General features: G+C 31.9%; 1 protein-coding gene across 1 annotated transcript in view; it reads right to left on the bottom strand.

Annotated features, from left to right (window-relative positions):
- Positions 1-15,129, bottom strand: part of LOC149489333 (uncharacterized) — a 44,838-nt gene extending 29,709 nt beyond the window's left edge. Inside the window, exon 1 of the mRNA XM_089712352.1 lies at positions 14,900-15,129. The gene's annotated coding sequence lies outside the window, so the exon portion shown is untranslated. The remainder of the gene's footprint in view (positions 1-14,899) is intronic.
- Positions 15,130-24,533: the final 9,404 nt, after the last annotated feature.

Below are 24,533 nucleotides of genomic sequence, written 5' to 3'. Positions count from 1 at the left end.
GCTGTTGTATAATTATTGCTTCTAAATATGAATACATCTACATATAAGTAAAAAATGGTCATCTTAAACATGACATAAACGATTATATACCTAATTTATACTTTTTCATCTAATCTATCTTTAAACACTATAAAAAAAAAGCAAAACATCGCAAGCAAAATATGTATATCTCTAGCGATTTTTCACAAAAATGCCCTAATAACATCTTGATGAAGTTATCAAAAGGGGCACATAAAAATGGTCGATTTTATGCGGTGCGGATATTGAAAATACGTCAAACGGACCGTCTATGGGGGCATTCAGTTTTTACGGGTCTGACCTTACCACGTTGATTGAATAGTATTAAAATGAGAAATTTTGATGATATTATCAAATTCACACTTTGTATACTACTTTTTTATTTACGAATACACACACTATATATAAGGATATTATGAATACGAAATTTATTTATTTGATACCATATAATATATACCGAATATTTATTTAAGAAAATTAATAATATCGTAAAATTTTAACTTCGTGCATTGTTCTATTAATTTATTTATGTAAATTTAGTATATTTTAGCCGCAAATAAAAACAGAAAGTCACAGGCGCTCAAGTATTATAAAAATTTACATTAGCACGCTTAGCACGCCATACAGCAATAATATTCAAACTTAAAAACAAATCGTTTTTAATGTCAATCATTCAATAAATTGAAAAATAATTGCAACGAATTTTGCACGATTTTCCCCAGCTAACCGCCAGAACACAGTCGGATCAACTTCTGTCCAATAGATTTTTATATAAAATATCCCTAGTTATAAATGGGAGGATTTGCAAAACTTTCATAGTAAATCTTCGAACCCTTTCTCGACCTTGCGACTTGGGGACTAATTCCGATCAATTTATATAAATAGCAAAAGAAATGTGGAGCTTTCTTAATTTTGTGAGTAACTTTTCATCGAGTCGAGTCTGCTTATCCTCGTATAAATTTTAGGCCTTACTCGTAGTTTTGAGTTCACTTTTACCATTTTCGAGAAATGCCCGCGATATTCTGAAAATCCTATTTAAATTAAGAATTATAGTTAAAAAAATTAAAAACACACTTTAACTCGTGAAATTATTATATTGTTACCGATTTTTATTAAAGCTAATACATTTTATTACCTATCTATTGATTAGAAGGTATTTATGTTTTTCTTTTTACATTAACAATCCTCATTGTTTTTCAGCATGAAATAAAAACAAAATATGTTTGAACTTTGGCTCTATTACAATAAAACAAATACAAATAATATAATATCTATCAAATACCCGGCTCGCACTTGACTTTTTCCTTTCTCTGTACATAAAAGCAATAATTGTGGTTCGCAATCGATATCGAATCCTTTGACATCGACTCCGCCATTGCAAAAAGAAAAATGACCGACATTGTTCCGAACGGATTAATTAGTCTGGCTATTGGAAGTCTGATAGTATATTTTACGGTATATTATTATTCCACTGTCTATTTAGCAAATAATAATTATTCTAATAATAATAAACAAGTATACATAGATTATACAGGCAATAATGCTACTGAAATTGTGTTTTTATTACGTAAAACATCCTTGTAAAAAAAACTTGTCAGAAGGCGTTTGAAAGGAGAAATCATTTTATTTTTGCATTAGTGTGTTCGGAAATATTTTGTCTTTAATAGACCGATTAAGAAAGTCCACACAAAAGCTCTACATCACGAAGCTATGAGAAAAACATCTTGCCATTAACAATAAACATAAATATACAAGTCTTATCAGTGCCCTCGATAAATAAGCTGTGATGTATGACAATGCCCATACAGGAATGGCGAAAATTAGCTGACTGTATCCTAAATATATAATTACTTGCCGAATATATGGCAGTTGAGACACTATTTCACTTTTTATTGTTGGGTGATGATTCAAATGTTTGTAGATTTGTTTATGTACCTGTTTTTATATTAATAAGTTTATCATTTTACAAACGCGGCCATTGCAGTTAAATTGAAAGGTTTGTTTAAAAAAAATAATTTTGTGTATTGCTTTATTAAATGTTATTTTTATATAAAATGGTTTTAATAACTATAACTTACTAGATAATATATTTTAAGAATAATAATACTCTTCACCGTCTTTCTTTCTCCATCTTTTAGTGGTCTACTCATATACCTTTTTAATTTCAAAGGGAAGGTATAAACGACTACTGTTTCATAATAAGAATCTGCCCTACGTACTGTAGGTAAAAAATAAATAAATTTCTTAAACAACTTCTCTAAGCACAATTAATTAGGTACCAACATTAAGTTCGTGATCAGAATTAGCATAATCTTATCATTTTATTCGCACTTTTTTTCCTTTGGCGTCTTAATGCGACATTAATTTAATTAATAATACCAGGATATCAGGTGTGTTTAGAGGATTAACAACATTTCGTGAAAATTTTTTGTTTATAGAAGATAATTTTAGGGCAACGAATACGTTACAAACGTAGTCACTGGCATATTCTAGTCGTAAATATTTATATATTAAATATTTTACGAGTGAAAATAGAGTGTATATTGTGGAGCATAGGATATAAATTCACTATTCAGCCTGCAGCGTACCTGAACGAATTACAAATAGCCTGCTGAAAGTTTCTGTAACCCTAGTACTTCAGGGGAGTAAACACGTGACAGCGTTGCCGATATGAAACGGCCGCTTCATGACGTTCGCGTTGTTTCAAAATTTTATCAAATAAATATTAATTTTCAGTTTGTAACAACTAAGTTTTAACAACCTCTCGTAGTTTTAACATTTTTATCAGCCGCTTGACCGCTGTTCAGCTATTTTTAAATGTTATTTGCGCATCTCTCAAATAACAAAAAATATCAATATTAAATAAAGAATTAAGCATCTTTTCTTATTTTTCATTAATTGTTTGTTATTTTTGATTTCTATAAATCATATAGGTATATTAAATCGATATTTTAATAATAATTATTGTAAAGATTACTAATAAGACACTACACAGGTCTATTTTAAGTGAGTTTTACCCAAACACATTCTTGGTAAAAAAATGTAAGGTTTACTGCTTTCTCTGAATATTTTCATAGCTTTTCACCTATTTATAAAAGGTCAACGCGTTGCTAGGTCTTGCACAATACGTCCTTACCATTCAGCCCCTAAATTCGTCCTGGATTTTAAACACCTTGATCTAAAAAACAAGGACAACAGACCCCATAAGAGGTCGCGCGGTGAGGTCGTTGGCCCTGTAATTAAACGATTGCATAATGAGGACCTTTGCGCGCTTGCATATTCAGCAGGCGACGTGGGAACGCGGAATTGTCTTAGAAACAATCCCTTTTGTCCTCGAGAAATGCTTTATGAAAAATAATGTTTAAAGACGTTATTGTATTTGCATGTCGTAAAGCTTCCATTTTACTGTATACCTACGGCAAACAATCAGTCCCTAAATAAAGAAATAAATGTACGCTTATAGTGTGAGCTTGTGATAAATAAGATTCTACTTGTATATCTAGTCTAGGAATGTATTATGCACAAAGGTTCTTTTCGTTTCTTATTCATACATATAAGTGAACACTGTGACAGAATTTTAAAAATCTAGCCGTGTTTTCTAAATACGGGATGCAAATTTGAAGTCCGCGCAAATGCTTCAAAGGCAAGTGATTCACAAACATTGATTCAAAAGCTTGGTCGCATTCCAATTTTTTTCTTATAAGAAGTTTTATGTGCTCTTCCCTTATCCTAGTGTCCTGGTATTCATGGTGCTAGAGCATACGCCATATTCCCACGGTAGAGCGCTTGCCAGTTTGGCATGATCGTGTTTTTTGTAGGGCTTTTAAATTTCAAAGGTTGTTCAAAGCACTTGATTTTAATAAACAAACAAGTGAAGTCAAGATGTCTACTGTGCAAATAGGATGCTATAATTAAGAATAAAAGGGCTCTGCTTGGAAATTCCTATTGCCAAATGGAACTTTAGGCGTATTACGATTGTAAAAACAATATTTAAATAAATTTTAACGTTTTTCAAAAAGTTCGGAACTATGAGCTTTTCACACAGATAGAGAACTTAATATCAGCCGTCACGAGTGAGCACAATGGGTGGAAAGCACAATAGTTTTCAGTTTGGTCACTCGCTGATAACTGCACAATGCGCGTTGATTGTTCCCACACACGATCAACACTATATTTTCTGTGTATTAGTTTTCAAACTGTATTTCACTTTGTTACATCAAAATATATTTCAATGTTTTGCATGATTATAATCAAAGATAGGATTTTTTTTGTTTCGTTGTCAACTGTCTTAAATTGATTCTGAATTTAACAATACTTGCTTCAGCTACCTGAAGAGAATAAAAGATGCTAGGATTCAGAGCTAAATTTCTTAGAAAAATATTAACGTCTACGGCATTTTTTGTGTTTTTTTAGGATCCCGAACCGTGAGAATAAATCTCGTACGGATCGAAAACTATTATACTAAGGTACCATGACAACGACAGAGACTCTTGGATTTCTACGTGTTTGTCTGCCTACAAGTAAGACCAAAAACGTGTCTTAAAAATTATACAAATAAAATTTGAATTATGTTTTAATATTTTATTGCATGTACAATAATATAGAAATCATCTATATAGATAGATTACATAATTTTTCATATTTTATTTTATTAGTCAAATAAGTTTTTCTCAGAAATAAATAGAACCGACCCGCTCTTTGTGCCGCTCGATGCCAGCGACGTTAGACGTACCGTGGGAATATGGCGTTAAATTCCTGCCACGAATGTACCAGGATAGTAGAACAATTTAGGCGTTCTTTCGTACTTCGTATTTAACAAACCGAGCTCTACTTGGTTCAATCTTCTTCCGTCTTTGTATACAATTCACGAAGGCGCTTTCTACACAATATTTATTATTTAATTTGCACCGGAACTACGCGAACCCTCGGGAATATTTTTATTCTACGTTATAAATCGGTACAAAATATACCATATCATCCCTGGATAACCAATAATTGCAAAAAGTAATCAAGGGATATTCGATTTCTAAGAAAATTCCAATATTCATGATGTGTTTATGAATTTGTGAATTTTATCATAATGTTAGATTTTACTTTCACCTCTCTTTTGTTCGCAACGATGTTAACTCTTAAGTTTTCACATAGATGGCGTAAATTCTATTATTTTGTGATAGAAAGATTAATTACAAAAAGAAAGATAAATAGAAAAATGTGAATTTTGCTCACGTTATAATTTTGAACCACAAATATTAAAGGAAATTTATTTAATTTGCTAAGTAACCTCAGCTTTAAGAGACTTCGAAATTTCCTAGAGCTGCATGAGTGCATCATGTGCTGTGGTAAGAAGAAAAAATAAAGATAAATAAATTAGAAAAAAAAATAAGAAGAACTTATCAATCAATAAAATAAATACATATATCAATTTGCTTCTTGTAAATAAATCCTACATTGACAATAAAAGTTCTTTTTTTGAAATGTTGAAAAAAAAGCAACGTCCCGTGGGAATCAGAGTATAATCGATCAGAATTTTACTAGGATATCAGAATATAGTAGTAGTCCTTAGTAGTCCGATATATAATATTGAATTGAACTTCACAAGTCGGTTAAAATGAAAAAAGAAATCATCGGGTTCTTTTTTCATGTTGAATGTCGGTTAAAAATACAGTAGTGGAATGTCCGTGGGAATATGATGGATATTTGCGCCACTACTCCACTAGGCAATTAGGATCACACAGGAGTACATGAAGCACATTCCTCGTTGTGCGAATTTTCATACCTCATTCTACCTCATTGAACTTTTTTTCGAAAATTTCGACAACGGCATTAACCGTCGGTTTTGCATCACATTTGCATTGGAATTTTGTTGTAATGAAAAAATGGTTGAAGAATTTATTAATATCAAAAAAACAAATGTTTATTTCATATAATTAAAATTATAATCATCAGGTTTAAATAAATTTTATAATATCAACAGGATAAGTTAATATAACTATGTAATCGAAGTTTAATTGGTTTAATTTTGCAGTGAATGATTCACCATCATTTTGATTACTACATGTATTTTCCTATATTTTTTACAAAAACCACAACTGTGAAGTAGATTTTTTAATTACGCATGTGTGCCGTGTGTGAGAGACTCAATCTCCCCTAACAAGGAAGTCACGTGTATTACGTCACCAAAATACCAGGATAGCAGATTTACATTGAAGGTTGTGTGGTGCTTGCACATGTGGACGATATGTATGTGTGTGCACTTGTGTCTGTATATATTGGGGGTTTCATCCCTCTTCCGAAGTGAGCAGGTCACGTGTATTTAGATGAGAACCGTACTAGGCTAACATAGTATTGGAGGATATAGTAAAGGCATCCCGTTCTTTCTATCTGGGAAGGGTTGTCATCACCGTGGGAATACGGCTGGTAGTCGTACGTATTTTGATCAATATTATGCCAGGATAGTAGAAACTCGAAGAAGTCAATTTTAAACTACAGTTAAATTTAGCATGTTCCCGTGGGAACACAATTGGGAAACTGTATTATTTGACTAACGGTATACTAGGATATCTGTAAAGTGCAGGAGCTCCTTTATTCTATTAATAGCTTACTGGGGTATTCTCATTTCATATGTTAATTTTAGGTGTATTTTAGTCCCACATTTACCAGGGAATCAGCATCGATTAAGAGGCATATTGAATGTCGAAATATTTGGAGGCGTTTTTATGGGTTACCTATCTTTTAATATTCCGAATATCATAATCCAGAAAACGTTTGGACATTTTTTCATAACCCCGAATTTTAAAATTTCGAAGTTTTGTTGGCCATATAATCGCAACTCCAAATTTCATTTGCCCATTTCTTTATTTGTACGACGTTTTACAATCCAGACGAATGAGTTCCAGACATACGAAATCTAAATGCACAAAATCCAGATGACCGTAATCCATATGCACGAAAGCCAGATTTTTAAAACACAAATTTTTGAAATACAGTTAATTGATATCCAGACAAACAATGTCCAGATTTTTGAAATTCAAATAAACGATATCCAGGAAAACGTAATCCTTCCAGGGAGACGCAGCACGAACCTAACCTAACCTTCTGAATAGATTTTAACACTTTAACCTTTCTGTAATGGGCAAGTAAAACAATAGCGAGTCGGTTCTGGCACTCGCCGGCCGCTGCCGCGGCACGCTCGCTTCGCTCGCTCGGCTCGTGCGTAGGGGGTCACAGTTCAAACCTAACCTAACCTACTGAGTCGAATTTGACACTTAAACCTTTCTGTAATGGGCAAGTAAAACAATAGCGAGTCGGTTCTAGCGTGGGGGTCGTAGTTCAAACCTAACGTACTGAGTCGACTTTGACACTAAAACCGGTCTGTAAAACAATAAATTTACTTACTGACAATGTTTATTTTCAGTCGATAGTAAAGGTATAATCACGATTGTATGGATATCAAATAAAAAGATTATGAAAATCTGGCAATAGTTTATCTGTTATACGATTATATGGGAACCAAATAAAAAGATTATGAAAATTTGGCAATAGTTTATTTGGAAAATGGTACGATGGGAAACAAAAAAAAGTATTTTGAGAATCTGGTATAATGAGATCTGTATTATGAGAATACGGGAAACAAAAACATACATTTTAAAAATCTGGTTTTGGTGCATCTGGAAATTGATTCATCTGGGAAATTAAAAAAGGAATTTTAAAAATTTGTCATTCATTACATCTCTCTTTTAAAAGTTCTAACAACCGTTTTCGGGGTTTTAAGATTCGGGTAATAGAAATTCGAGTTTTTAATAGGTTACCGTTTTTATGAAATTGTGCATTTTGCTGAGTGTTAACAATAGGATACAGCATGTATGCAGTTCGTACTACTACTTTTACGTATTTTTTTTGTATTTAATATTGTATAGATTTGCCAGCCTATATACATAATTAAAAAGAAATACCAAGAAAGTGTTCTAATAAAGATTCAAAATAACATTCTGAGCATTGAAAATACTGATAAGCCTTTGAAATAAATTTCCTCCTTGAATAATAATAATAGTCTTGTCAGTAGTCTAAAAATGCAGATCTAAAATATTTCAATTAGGAGCTTGAAAGCGCCATAATTCAAAATTAGCTCATAAAACCGCCATTAAATCTATATCTGCCAATTATTCCGGCAATAAAATATACGACGTCATAAAAGTATTTGAACTTATTCGTTTCTTGTTTAATGACCATTAAGATTTCATTTATTTGATAAATAAACGTTTTCATACAATTATAACTACGCTTTGCCTAAATCTTGATCCGCTCTAAAAAACGAAACCAATGGATTATTTTTTTTTATACAAGTACATAATTTATACGTTATAATATGTTACTTATCTATATGACCACGAAAATACGTGAGAGATTTAATAATAGGTACATTTATAAATTTATATATAATAGGTACATGTTTAAAAAGGACAAAAAAGGTAAGTGAATTAACAGACAAATGAAAAATAGTCATTAAATAAATTAAAATTGAAATGAGAGAATTCGATTATTGATTGTCACGAATTAATTATCATGGAAACATACAAAAAAATATCACTAGGGGATAAGAATTCCCATAAACATCCCCATCCAAGTAGCTTCGCTACGCCCGTCATGACTTTTGCGCAAAAACAACATCCCGCAGCGGGTAATTCACCGTTTTTTACATAAAAAACAAATCACAAGCCTACTGATTTTCAAATAATCTACGGAAGCACGTGACAAGCGAGCCAGAATCACAATAAGTCGGAAAGTAGGCTGGCTTTTATGAGATTAGTGACGTCACGGATTGTCCAATGACAATGGTGACTCACAATGGATTTAATTTTTTTGTCATATAAATGCCGTTGAAAGAGTGCAGCGCTGCAACATTTCGGTTCGAATGAAGTGTGCGACGGCTTTTTTAAGGGATTTTCAATAGTTGTACATTTATGGAAACCTAGTAGACGCAGGCATATTGCCGTTAATTTAATTAGTTAAAACAGTAGTGTATTTTGACGTAAGCACTTACTTATTAAATTAATTAATAATGTAGCGTACATAATACTTGGATTCGTTTTTCTTTCATTATATTTACGTTGTATTTTTTACAATATGAATCTTTTAGAAGATCTAATCTAATTATGTGTACCTATGTATTTTCATAACACAACTAATCATAGAATTACTTAATACTCAAACAAAACATAACAATGATAAATAAACCACGAAATATTATAAAAAGAAACAAAAATACCTAATTATTATAATTGAGGAATTTCTTGGCATTAGTAGCAATAAGATCAAAGCCGTCACTTTTCACAGTCGAGAAAATTATGATTAATTATTTCAGTATAATACGCGGTGGAGAAATGTTTTCAAATGGCTTTATTAAATGAACAACAATGTTTGATTAGATATACCCTTTTAGGCTTTTAATTTTAGATTAATTTCAAAACGCATAGTGATTTTTGGTATGCGTAAGTTCTCCTACAAACTTGGAGTCTCTATAAACATATTTTATTTTTTTTTATAGTGGAGAATGCATTTAGGCATACCCAGAGCGCTCGGGGAAAGGGATCTGGGTTATGTCGGACTCACCCTGCATAATGCAGGGACCTACCGACTAAACTCCACTGCTCTATAAGATATACTTGATATCAAGCTAAAACACATCAAAGTTAAGTTTATAAGTCTAATACAAAAAGGGTTCTATAAATCGTAAAAATCAACCCATAATGATGAGAAATAGGAGATGAACATTTTATGCAGTTATCATACACGCGATAACGTAAATTTAAATCGAGAAAAGTCGCGCAAACAATGCTTATTAAATAAAATTCTTAAGACAAATGGATAAAAGATTCCATAGAGTAGCCCTAAACATATTCTCTAATATTTTCTTGGAAAATTCCTTATCTAATATGGATAAAAATATTATATCGACATTGCTGGGGTGCAAATGGCTACGTCGGCCATTTTCTTATCTTCCCTAACGATTATGAACAGCTGTTATCGTTAGAGATTAATCTAAAAATGGTAAAACAAAATGTATGAAATGTAAGGGAACAAAATGACATGACGCCAAAAATATATTATACTAGCTTTCCGCCCGCGGCTTCGCCCGCGTTTTCAAAGGAAAACCCGCATAGTTCCCGTTCCCGTGGGATTTCTGGGATAAAACCTATCCTATGTGTTAATCCAAGTTACCCTCTATATGTGTGCTAAATTTCATTGTAATCGGTTCAGGAGTCATTGCGTGAAAGAGTAACAAACACACACACACACACATCCTCACAAACTTTCACATTTATAATATTAGTAGGATTATTAATAGAACATAATTATAAAATAATATCGATAATACATATTAAATATCTTTAGGTACATTGCACTGACCGGCCGCCCTCGTTAAAAATCTTTTTTCATTGTTAAGAAATACACCTATATTATGGAATTATTTTGAAATTGCATCTTCGTAACACAAAATTTTTACATTAAAAATCATCTTCTATCATCCCATCCCACTTTTAACACAACCCACCCAAACAATTGTCTACAAAACCCAAAAATTTGCCAAAAACAACGCATCGAAGCAACCTAATCCGGGGGGTCAAGTAAATCTGCTAGAAACAGCGAAGTTTTTACGACCCTCGCTACACAATAATAGCGGCTCATTAGCTCATTATGCGCCTCGTTTGTCCGACACTCGACCACACTCATACTTAACCGCTGGGACTTATACTTGCTCAAACTCAAACTCAAACTCAATCGCTAATTCATGGTTACTCCTCAGTCGCAGTTTCAATTGTGACTACACTAGCTTTCTAGCTTGCTGTTAAGAGGGGTTAGGCGGTCAGCGAAAATTCAGCAAATTCAGCAATTTCAGCAAATTCACATTTTTATCAAAAAGTGAATGAAAGTATTTAGTATTTTCTAAATCTAAAACAGTCACGATATCGAGAAGGTATTACGAAATCGATAATGTAATGTATTTATGATTTTATACGAATTATTATCGTAAAATACGATTGTAATGAGCATTTATATGATATTTTAGAGGTAACTTCAGGAATTTTTTTATTATTTTTATATTTCCCAATTGTGTTTTGGAACAGTCATCCCATCACTCATACGTTCTGTAATACATATTAGAAATTTCAGTGCGAAAAACTTCAATATTTTCAATTATAGCTCATAGATAACAGTCCATTTTGCCGTTTTCACCTACTAAGGGCCCTTAAGCCTTTCAAAAGTTCATAATTTATGAATAAATTAGATTTAAATTAGAAAAAATGTTCATACGTTGTAAAAACGAACACAATAAAACAGTAAATACTTCAAACAATTGTTCATGAAATTCATTCGAAGCTTGGAAAAAGCTTTTGAATGCATATGAAATAAATGCAGCCATGTATTATATGAATGCAAGAAGATAATATCTCAACTGTACCTAAATTTAGAAAGAAATTATGTTTTATTTTTGTTGCTAATTTAAATCTTTAACACAAGACACAAATAGACTTTATTACGATTTTTTCTATATATCTTATAATATCAAAGCCACTTTTTATACATGACTCTATGTGCCATACTGTATTCTCAATAACAAAAACCAGGTTATTTCTCCAATTTACTACAATATAACTAGTAAATTGGAACTAACGACAATTTAATGAATTCAATAAAAATATAAAAACGTACTTCTTGCGCTCAATTATAATGAATCAGTTATTCTGCAAATTATGGATCACTCTTCATTATGCGTAGTCCTCGAAACTATTTTCCCGAATAAAGTTATAACTACTTTTATAGCCTAGATTAAGACTATCTTTTATCTGTATTTCAGCCGACGAAACCAGGACGAGGCTAATAAATAAGTGAAGTGATTGTCGTTTTGTTGGGCTCGGAAAGCTCGAAGTTAAATGTCTTGGAGTTAACTTATGTAGAACCACATTTACTAGCGTCTAAATTGTCTACATATACTGGACTTGGTGCAATTATTTTTTCCTACTTCCTTACTTCATAAATTCGAAAATGTGTCTTTCTTTCAAGTCGGAACGTATATGATATTTGTGTTTGGAGATAGTTATGAGGAGAGAGACTTAAGATACATTTTACCGTTATGAAACATGTGATTTCCTCGGGAATTCCTTTGCATTCCCGGGTGAAGCCGCGGATCGAAAGGTAGTAGGTATAGTATATAAAAAATAATATACAGATGACTCAACGACTACAAAAGTGTGATAGCTCTAATTTGCCGAGGTAGAGTTTGGTAGTTACTAAATATAATTTAAAAAACTGCATCTGAGATGACTGCATTTATCTCCATTGAAAAAAAACAAACAACTTGAAAACGCATGAGATTTTTTTTTTTTTTTTTTTTGTTTTTGGGTGGTATGTTCACACGTCACGCCCTTGCCCCCAACAGTACTAGGATATCATAAGTGTATTGGAGGTAGCGTTTAGCGTATGTTTAAAAGTTTTGAGCAATTATGTTGGGAATATGTATGTAATATTATAGTCTTAATTTTGTTCTTGATTATTTGAAAAAATTTTAAATGTCTATGCTAAGATCTAGGTAGGTAATGGCTTCGCTGTCATTTTATGTAGATTTTATCAGATTCTATGAGCCCTTTCTGCGTGAAACATATTTAGAAAATATTCGAATTAGACTTTCTCAAGTAATTATAATAACATACAATATGTCAAATTTTTAGTCGAGAAAAAAACAGTTTAGAAAAATGGCGCGCACTGGAAAGTGTCATTGTGAGAAGTAAGGTCAAGTTTAAATAAAATATGTTATTTTTCATAAGTTTAATATTTAAAAAATATTTCTTAATAAACCTAGTCACTAGAATCGAATTTTCTTTTAAATATTGGTATACAGCGCCATCTACAGTCAAACTTATCAAAACAAGTACTACAGTTCCGACACTACTGATAAAAAAAAAGTTTTTCATAAATGCTTACTAAGTTACTCATGCTTTTCATAATTTCATAAATGCTTGAACTATTTGTTCTGTGTAATTTAGTACTCGGTCCTAGAATAGCTACATAAAAGCACTTTTTAAAATAATTTAATATTAAATTATTTGTAAAATATAATATGGTCGGATATAGATTGTTTACAATATTTTGAATTTATAATTTCAAACAATTTTGCACGCCATTTACAATGGCAGTATATGTGATATAAATATTGTATATTAACACCTTTGTATGACCATATACGAGCAAATAAACAGATTTGATTTGATATGTACATTTTTAGTTATTTATTTTAATATTGGTTTATGACTGTACAAATTACCGACATAAGATAAATACGTTAAACTGAATTGGCGTAAGTTTTAATAGATAATTAATTGATATCTTAGGGGGACAAATAATTTAATACTAATTTGGATATATTTTAATTACTGCGATTATATCTATAAATAGTATTTTCTAGTGTTTAATTTTATGCAAGTATTTTATATTTAGAAACGTTTAATAATATAATGAATAAATCGCGTTTAAAATCCGTTAAAATCTTTAATTTTTTATATCTATAAATATTTAGTAAGAATTTTTCACATTATGTAATAAAGTATTATATAAGTCTCATTTATGTATCCATATTGTATAAGAACTACATTTTAAAAATCCCGATTACATATAAATTACTCACAAACAGATGAACCCATTTAAATGAAACTTCGCATGAAAATCGCATATAATATAGAGACAAAAAAAACAGTCGCATAAATTCTGATAGAAAAATAATATTCAAATCAACGTTATTATAACATTAATAATAAACACTAAATAACTTAAACGAGGTATTTTCTATCCTTAAGCAATTCTATTTTCAGCGGCTCTATAAATTTTCCATACAAAAAGAAATTCATAGAAAACCATTTTATAACTCTCGTTAATTCAATTAGAAGAAGTTTTAATACGTGTACTGTGTCAATCTACTAAGCAAATTATATACCTATTTGTTGGGGCTTAAAAGTAAACCTTTTTTGAATTTATGGCAGTATTACGTAATTATTTATATGAAAAACTTTTCTAGCACTTTGCAGCTTTTTAAGAGTCGCAACTAAGTCATAATTGCAACAAATTCAAATTAAATATTAACGTTTATGTTCGGTTTAAATGGTTTATTTAATCATAAAAAAACATCGCATAATTAATGCATTTGTAAGGATTCAATTCCACGATTCTATACTTAATTTAAATATCATATCGCTGTGGAATTCTGAGTTCGATTTTCAATTTAATTTGAGAATAACGGTTATAAATATGTTATGCGTGACATGATCTATTGGATAACTATAAAATGACCATTAATTAAATAAATACCAAACGCGTAACGACCATGCGACACTTGTACTGTACCTTACATCATCAATTTTCAAGCCTTTGAAGATTAACAGGAATACGTCCATGTCACACTATATTTATCACTAGATCAATTTGTCAAAACACGGGAGAACATTAATAAATACGTCACTATTATAACATATGTCACTACACACCGCCACGTGCGACCATCTCCGTAAACTCAACATATCTGACGCCTATACCACATTTTTTTATAATACGCTTTATATCAAACCCAAATATATCACCTTATTCTATCACCTTATATCTATTTACCGAAACTAACTTCATGAATCCGACGCTTTGATGTTTTATGATGAACGGTTAATTCACGAATCGACAAATCTGGGCCAACGCAGTTTATTTTCCGAAACGACACAATTCTTTATTTAACGTCGCATATTGTTATTATATTCGTCTGTTTAATTCACAGATTTATAGACACGTGAGAATCAGTGCGATCATTAATCAAGCGTTATCAAAGTATGTTACTCGAACGCACCTGAAGGAAAAGCGCGGGAGGTTCATCTGTCAAACTCACTGACATCCAAGTTTGCCGCCAAAACGCGTTCAATAGAAATCGTTCACTTAATCCCATTGTTTGGCACGAGAAGTCTGTGGTCACTAAGTTCTTAATTTAAATTTACACATTTTTCACGGCCATAGATAACAGTTTTTTTTTTATTTCGAACGTTTAGTAGGGAGGCGCGTAGTAACCGACCAACACGGTAAATGCTATAGGGCGGACTGGATTTCAGCAAGCACATCGCGGGAAATTTTTCTATCGTTTTTCTCGAATCGCATCATATGTTTGTGGACACTTGGTCTATTAATATCCGTCCCTAAATATTGCGTGTGCTTTTTTGTTCTGTGACATTGTTGTGAAATGAGGTCGTTTAAGATCCTTCACATTAAAAAAATAACGCAGATTTTATTTATAGAAGAACTCATTTTATATACTTCTACGTGTTTATTTGGGTTCTTTAAATTATTTATATCTAAACTATTTCAAAATGACTCCGATTTCTGAATAAATACAATTACAGAAGATGATATTCATGTTTCGGAAAAGTCGGTTTTAAATTAACTTAAACACTATATTCTAGAATTAATAACGTAAATATTTAAATATAAAAATTAACCTACATAATATATAAACATTATAAAAAACTGTTTTAAAGAAAACACGCACACGCCATAGTTCCTCCGTGACTATGTATATTAATCTATGGTCCTTGCGAACTAGCACACATTTGAATTTTCCTACACTGATTGGATTCCAACGGATCCCTTTCAGGGCTTTAAAAACGCGGGAAAAAGTATTGAATGGAAAAATCCGTAATAATATCGTGCTTTTAATTATTAATATTCTTTTTGTTTCTGTTCTCGACCCGCCAATAGTGATCTTTTGGCTCGTTACCTTTTACCGTGGTTGCCTGAAAGCAATCACTACTAAGTGATAAGGCCGCCAAGTTACTTGTACTCTGTTTTATCTGTAAGTAATTCTAAGGTTTCCTATTTGTACAACTAACAAAGTGTTAAATAAATATTTACGTATGGTTCATTTAGGTCTTGTAATACTTAAATATGGTTTAGTACGGATAATTTGACAATCCAATTTAGTTTTATGACATACTAGCGGTTACGCGGCTTCGCTTACCAATGTTAAGACGTTTTAAATTTAAAGACTACGACGGTTTGAGTTGCAATTATCAACTTATCAAGATTCACCGATTTTAAACTGATAAAAAGAGTAACAAACAAAATACCCTTTAATTTTTTACTTATTAGCATTGATATTATACGATATAACCTAAGAAACATGAAAACACAAGCTAAAACATTTATTTATTATCTAGATTCCTTTTACGAAGCACTTTTGAATCAAGTATAATAAATTTTACAAAAATGATTATAAAACTAAGTAATCAAACCAACATCTATTCCCGTACATTCTGCAATTGCAACCAGAATTTGAATTTGATATCAAACGTTATTTAGCAAAGTTTCAGGCTAATGCCGGACTCCATGTTTCACAAGGGCTTGACCCCTATTCATGCTACTTACACGGTAGCATTAAGCGGTATGAATGGCAGCTTTATTTTTTCAAATTTGATTCACCTTGCGTAGAACACGCGGCAAACGATAAAGGGCATAGACAACCATAGATTTAGGCATAGACAAATGTGTCTATGACTGGTGATATTTGTGTATAATTCATGTGCCTATGGTCACATAATTCTAGCCGCCTATTTCGAATCAAAAAATAAATTGATCTGAGAAAGGCATCTTATGAACGAATTTTGGAGATAAAGTTTCGTCCAATAAAACTACATAAATACGAATACAGTATAAACATATAATTAGATGCAAATATGCAGACGAAAGCAATACATTTCTAACTAAACTAAAAGACTACCAACTTAAATCATCAAATACCTAACCATTGAATGAATCTAAAACCTTACAAACGGGCATTATACACCATAAGAACTTAAGTAGGTACTGGTCCAAGTCCAAACGTCTAGAATGTTCTATCCTCAATGGTGCGTATCGAAATGAGGTTTTACGACCTCTAGTTAAGGATATATTGCCATCGTTTGTATGGAAAAAGAAACAATACAGAGATAAATAGCTTTCGCAATCTTAAATGAGTCATGAGCCTGTGGTTTATGCGTTTTATTGACGTTTTCATAGTCATTTACGTATAAATTGAAGAGAGTTTTTCCGCATTGAATTGAAATCTTTACGTATTTTTTAATCTATGTTTTGTTTCTTTCTCTCTAAGGTCAATAATGACAGTGTGATAGAGACACAGCATTGATTTAATCAAAGCAAAAATGCACAAATGAAATACCTATGACAAGAAATTTTCCTTTTTTGTCTAAACTTCCTTTGTACGCTTATTACCTTTTAGAGTCAGTTAAAAACAAAAGACAACTGCAATTTAACGAACATATTATACACATTTGGACAATGTTCTTAGAAAAACATTTTTATTTCTTATTTCTAGTTATAAATATAGTACGTGGGATTCGTAGGGGTAAATGAATGTCTGAGACCTTCTAGAATGTGTTTTCTTGCGAGAAAATTTTAGCAAATGAAAAATGTTTATCACAAAGAGAACGTAATCTGTCAAAAAACAGGTCACACTTCACTGTTTGTTTTTTAACACTAGCTTTCTACGCGGTTTCGCTTGGTCAGTTATTATTGCTACTAATTACTAAAATATTTTAAAGTAATTCATAATATATTAATTGTTAATAGTAGACCCTTTGCATTCATTATACAAATCTGAAAAATCAAATTCCGATCATATTTATAGAAGAATATATAGATACGTATTTCTAAAAGAGAGCTCTATCTATGGTTTAAATAGAGAAAAAGAAACTAAGGTTTAAACCAAGCTAATCTTATATGCCAAAAAGCTATTATCTAAATAATTTCACGAACATCCTTTGGCACCATAATTGCTCCCATTAAAAATTTAACCTCTTCCAAATCGCCAAAAGGCGAGTTTTCTGCATAAACTATAAATTCGATATATTTTTTTTACAAGTAATTTAGGCGAATTGCGCTATTAAGGCAAGCGCTTAAACAAAAATTTTAACTATATCTGTTGGCAATGGTATTACAATTGTTGTCAGACTAAGGACACATTTGACTGCAAGTTATCGGTGAACATGGGAAAACGGATTTTTATGATGTTCCCATTTTTAGTTTTTTTCGTTTATAGTTGTGATTGCTAAAATCCTCGTGTGTTTCAGATAGTTTGTAGAGACTGTGAACTGATAAGACATTTAATTGGGACACTTTAATTTTAATAATATAACTTTAATATTGTATTAAAACTTGCATTTAGTATTTTTTATTGAAATTATCAGTTCAAATTTAAATTTTACTCATCTTATTTATTTCGACAACACTACAATAATTGTCTCTACGACAGTTATTTTTTTCATTGCATATATTCTGAAAAAAAAACATGTCACCGTGGCAGATGGTTTTATTTTAACGCAGCGCTATTATAAGGAAAAGTAATTTAGGTTAGTTCTTTTTTTAGACTTTTAAATAAGTAAATATAGTCATAATGCATAATAAGTGCCTACTTTAAATGTACTCTTCTAAAGCCGTCGTACTCCCTTTCTGCATTTACGCCAATGTCAGTAAAAACAATTTTAACAATTATCTCCAGCAGTTTGCAGGCAATTCCCAGCCAAATTTGGCTGCGATGTCGTCTTCTGCTTAAAATTTTATTGTCTTGCGTTTTGCAAACGCATTGAGTTGGAATGTAATTTAATTGCAATGTTACTGTAAATAGGGGAATACGGCTGTTTAAGTTTTGTCTGGAATAGTAGAGATTTCGCATAATACGAGTGGTTTGCTTAAACTTTTTTAAGGAAAATAAATTTTCTACATTGCGGCCACCTACAATAATACATAACTTGATGAATATATTGGTAATCTTATTAAAAGAATTTAACTTATCAGTCCTTCTCATAACTTAATTTATCCAGTATATAATAAAAAATAAAACTCGCACAACATTTTCAGTTACTCGTTCGCAATTTACTTTTTTACAATTGTTTACGAGCGGCATTTGTTTAATTTATTATGAGTATAGATTATGGCCTGAAATAACATTTTGAGTCCGCTGAAATCTGCGGGCCGCTTTTTTAAGGCGCAAAAATACGCTAACATAGCATTATTTGTATGTATGTATGTATGTATGTACATATTTTTGAAGTATATTATTTTAACATTTAGTTTATATTAATATGCATGTATACATATGTCTGTATATATTACTAGCGGTCCGCCCCGGCTTCGCCCGTGGTACATATTTACGTTTTCTCTACATAAAAACCATCCTCGTACTTCAAGGAACATAATAAAAAAAGAATTATCGAAATCGGTTCAGCCGTTCTCGAGTTATGCGCTTACCAACACATTTTGCGATTCATTTTTATATATAAAGATTATTTGCAATGTATTGTAAATTGTTATATGTAATTATTGTAATTATAATCATTTATTTTGCGCTATCCCATGACCTTCATACATTTATTTCTTTTCCTACCAAATTGCCTGGTAGAGATTGCTGTTTGCCACCTTTTGTACAAATGATGCCTTTTTGTGATATTGTTCTTTTTTTTCTGCTTTATCCATTCATGTTTGTACAATGAAGTGTAATAAATAAATAAACATTTTTGTGTCATAAAAAATACACCAGATAAATGGATGCCTGTAGAAAACTAAGCGTCTGCGAAAACGGATTTGATAAATTAAGTTAGCGAAGTAATTTCTCTAATGAGTGGACAGTTAAATTGCATTCAGACGTCGCACAAAAAACTAGTTTTTGCGCGGAAATTAGTGTCTGTGCTCTGACCTATTTATAGAAACCAGTGTACGATGACCTCTCAAAGCCTTGACATCCCATGCACTTGCATTCAAAGAAATTGGCAGAAACTTGGCCCATGGCAAAACCGTTAATCTAAAATTCTAAAGCGTTTTTTACATTTTCAGTTTTAAGGGGCACTCAAAGTAATTTTTATATGAAAAAGAACTTCAGACCATCTCGATTCTCGACCTAATACACAAAAAATCACATTATCCTGAAGGACCTTTGCGCAAAATATAAAAAAATTATTAATTTAGTTCATTAAGCACGAGGTGACAATTATGCGTAGGGGAAAACAACCCCATACAGGTGCATTGAACTCGGTGACGTCACGTGTTAAAGGGCATTCGCTACTAGGATACCAGGAGCGTACAGGAGCTTGAATTTCCAAAATATATCCCGATGCACTCCAATATCATTCCTAGCGGGATGGCTATTGAAAATATTCTCCCTTGCAAACGCTTCCAGGAATTCCGCAACGATCAAATGTTAAGCGACTTACAACTCATTGCATACAACACAGTACACATTTTTGGTTGGCATGATGTTTGGTTGCTTTACAACCCCCTTTATTGTATATATCCAGAATCGACTTTATTTCTGCCGCAATAAAGTTCTACTTTCAATAACACTGTGCATCGATGTATGACATTTTTATTTCATGAACTTTGATGCACACCCTTGGGAAGTGTGAAAGGAATAGTACAATACGGGCCATGTATGAAAAATAGTGACAGAACATGTAGAAAGAGCTAGAACAGTGTGCCTGCTCTAGCACCCCTGACCATTTTTTTTTCCCGCCAAATGAAAATAAAACTTCATCGTCCTGACCTATAATGTAATAAAAATAAGCCTTCTCGACTATTTCTAAAGTTTAAATGCTACTCGCGCCTCAATTAGTATCTCTATTATAAAAAAATCAATTTAAAAAAATCTGCCCACAAATAATAAGTCAAAAAATCTTCTGTATACATTTGTGACGACAACAATACTGCATCAACCAAAAACATTTATGAGCTTTCAAGAAAAAGCAAAAATAGAATACTTATCTAAACAGTTCGAACTTAAGTTCGAATAACTAGTTTCCGTTAAAAATTTGGCAACTTTGGCATACATTTTAAACAAAAGTTTGTTTGACAATGGATCAAAGAAATCAACCTGAGTAGGTAGGTACTTTATATTATTACTAGCGGCCCGCCCCGGCTTCGCCCGTGGTACATATGAAAAATAGATGTTGGCCGATTCTCAGACTTACCCGATATGCACAGAAAATTTCATGAGAATCGGTCCACCCGTTTCGGAGGAGTATGCAGACTAACATTGTGACACGAGAATTTTATATATATAAGAAGATATCGACGTTAACTTTAAAGAAGAGCCTTTTATTAACTGCTGTCATTTGAGGTTTCCTGCATCAGGATGAGATCCTAGTACATGCAGAACGAAGAAAACGTGATATGCTGAGCTTGCAAATTTTCATGTAAAATAAAATTTTGCTGCAAATGTTTGTTTTATTGGTTAAAGGACAGAAAGTCATAATACGAGAATCATAGCTTAAAGAAATCAAAAAAATCATAGCTTATTGCAATTTTCAAAATACTATTGATGATTTAAATAGTGTGCAGGAAAGAATTAAGTAAAAATGACACCACAGATGATGCACAAATAATTCATCAAAGTCGTCTATTTCGTTTCAATCTGACAATTCAAGAACTTTGCCATGACATACTTTATACTAAAGTTAAATAAGCAATGGAACCATTCAACCCTACTTCTAGATAATATAAATAAATCTTATAAATAAGCCTATCGACAAAATTATTATTACACTAGCTAGGCTATAAGTTTTGATGCGTTCCTGCATCAGGATGAGATCCTAGTACATTCAGTCCCGGGAAAACGTGACATTCCGAGCCCTCAAACTTGTCACGTAAAATATATTTTTGGCTCAATATTTGTTTTATTGGCTTGCAATTAATTCACAACACCCACATTGACTAGCATCATCCTGCCCTAATGTTATAAAAATAAGCTTTCTCGACTATTTCTAAAGAACTTAATGATTTCAATTGTAATACAACCCGCGCCTAAACAGGATTCACTATTATACAAAAGTACATCAAATGTTTTTGATGTACTTTTGTAGCAAACAACTACGAAGCAAATTTCATAAGTTTTTTTAAAAAGCGAGAAATTTAACAAATAGTTCATCAAAAAACATCCAAACAGATCGAATAACAAGTTGTTTATTGGCATGGAGTTCGATATATACATTTAAAAAAAAAGTGACAATAGATCAATGAGACTAAAGTAAAAAAATGCTTCAGAACTTCATTTATCTGTTAATATTTGCGGTTAATATTTGCTGGCTTCCTGTATCAGGATGAGATCCTAGTATATTCAGACTCGGGAAAACGTGACATTCTGAAGCCAAAACTTGTCAAGTCAAGTATATTTTTTCCCACAAATACTTGTTTTATTAGTCAACAGATAAAATGACTTTACTTTTCGAATTATAGATGAAATTGATGAAAGACAGCAATTTTCTAAAAATTTGAATAGTATTCAGTAAATTAATTATGAAAAAATGACACCATGACAAAGAATGCATCAAAAAGATTCAAATGACCTCAAATAGATAAACCTTACTACTTTATCTTAAGCTTTCCGCCCGCGGCTTCGCCCGCATTGTTTAAAACATAATAAATTATATACTAAAACCTTCCTCTAGAATTACTCTATCAATTAAAAAAAAACCGCATCAAAGTCCGTTGCGTAGTTTTAAAGATTTAAGCATACATGGACTTGGGACAGAGAAAGCGACTTTGTTTTATACTATGTATGTAGTGATGATAGCCTATCGACAATATTTTATAAGAATAACAATTATCGGCTAGGCTAAAATCTATACATATAATAAAATCGTAGGAAAGTCAAAACTGTACATTGAATATTTTTTTAAAAGAATACATAATCCATGATCTATAATCGATATAGAAGCCAAAAATATAGTTTTTAGAATTTTTGTCTGTTTGTCTGTTTGTCTGTTTGTCTGTTTGTCTGTATGTTTGTCCGAGCTAATCTCGAAAAGTACTGCATAGATTGACTTCAAATTTTGCATGAATATTACTAACAGGTCGTGTGAGGTTTTTTTAAACATATTATCATGCTATCACCTCCGGGGGAGGAGCTGTGAACCTTTACTTTTCTTACGTATTCCGTGTACTACGACAGCGTACAATCTAAAGACTCATGTTTAAATGTTGTTTTTGAGTAAGCCATGCTATTATCTAGCTTTACACTATAAAAACTACGTCATTTACGTAATTTGGGCAGAGAAACTGTTTAATGAATCTTAGTACTATAAAGACAAATTTGATTCAGCGCCATCTATGAGATTTCGTAAAAATCAAATCAATTTACATGTTAACACTACTGAACACAATGTTAAAAATTAATAATTTAAATATAATTATGTTATTTATTTATTTAACTCTTTAACCCATAATAAATCTTCCCTTCCCTATAAGGTGCGCTTATATAATTCGTGTGAATATACTACATTTTTAAAAGTGAGGGTAGATGTATATTATTTTAAGTCAAACTAGACACCATTATTAATATTGATTGTGTTCATTGGTTACATTTTTAAAAATCTTCGTGTTTTAATAATTCGATCACGAGGCGGGACTCTAATACAAAAAGGTTGGTTCGTTGATAATTATTATTCCTTCATCATTTACATGTTGTTAGTAAAAATATACTTTGACTGTTAATACTTTTGTTTAGTATTTATCTGTATGATTATTGCTTGGTAATTAATATATTTTCATGTCGTATAGCTAATTATAAACATAAGTGTGATGTGAAACTAGCTGGATTTATTTTTACACACTCACAGTCTTATATTTTGTGTTAATGTTAAAATAGTATTAATAGTGTAAATCATAATATTTTTTCAAAGTTAAAAATATTTCCTTTTTTCTGATGGTGTTGCCATCGAATTAAACCGCGCTGTCGTTTCGTTCACAAAAAGTCATGTTATTAGGACCGAATATGTAGCCGCCTCAACTTACGGAAACGAGAGTAACCTGCGTTGTCTGTTAGTTATTGTATAGTCGAATTTAACGTTACATGGAAATTGGAATCTAAATATATGTATACCTACTTATATTAAATCTGTAGAGGTCAATTCTGCACATGAAATATATTTCCTAAATAACTATCACGAGGTGATTAGAGATCGACATCGACGTCAAAAATGTTTGTCCGTCTGTCTGTCTGTATAACCGTTATAGAAACAAAAACTACTCGACGGATTTAAACGAAATTTGGTACAATTATTTTTCATATTCGTGAGCAGAGCAGCAACTCCATTTTTAAGCTTTCGTCGCGTGTGCGTTCTTAATGCGTGTATCTTAATGGTTAAAGCTACACAGAAATCAAGTATGAAAGAAATCTCCATATTATATAAAAAATATCTCCCGACATCATAAATGTCTATCTTTTATGGTTGAGCTTAGGAGTTCAAAGCTTTCTGATTATATTTGTCTACTAGCTGTCCCCGCGACTTCGTTCGCGTCGAATAGTGACTATGGGACCTATGACCATGGGCTCAGGGTGGGGCAACAATAAAAAATCATTTTTATTTTCATGCTCCCACTCCCGCGCCCACTCGCACTCCCACGCCATATGCTACGTTCAGTCCCAATCCCACGCCCACGCCCACTCCCCT

The sequence above is a fragment of the Colias philodice genome, chromosome 3, assembly GCF_061535455.1.
Source record: "Colias philodice isolate Cphi_HAF_F1 chromosome 3, ilColPhil1 Martin Lab GWU primary, whole genome shotgun sequence".
Lineage (NCBI taxonomy): Eukaryota > Metazoa > Arthropoda > Insecta > Lepidoptera > Pieridae > Colias > Colias philodice.
This window is presented reverse-complemented; position numbering and strand designations above follow the sequence as displayed.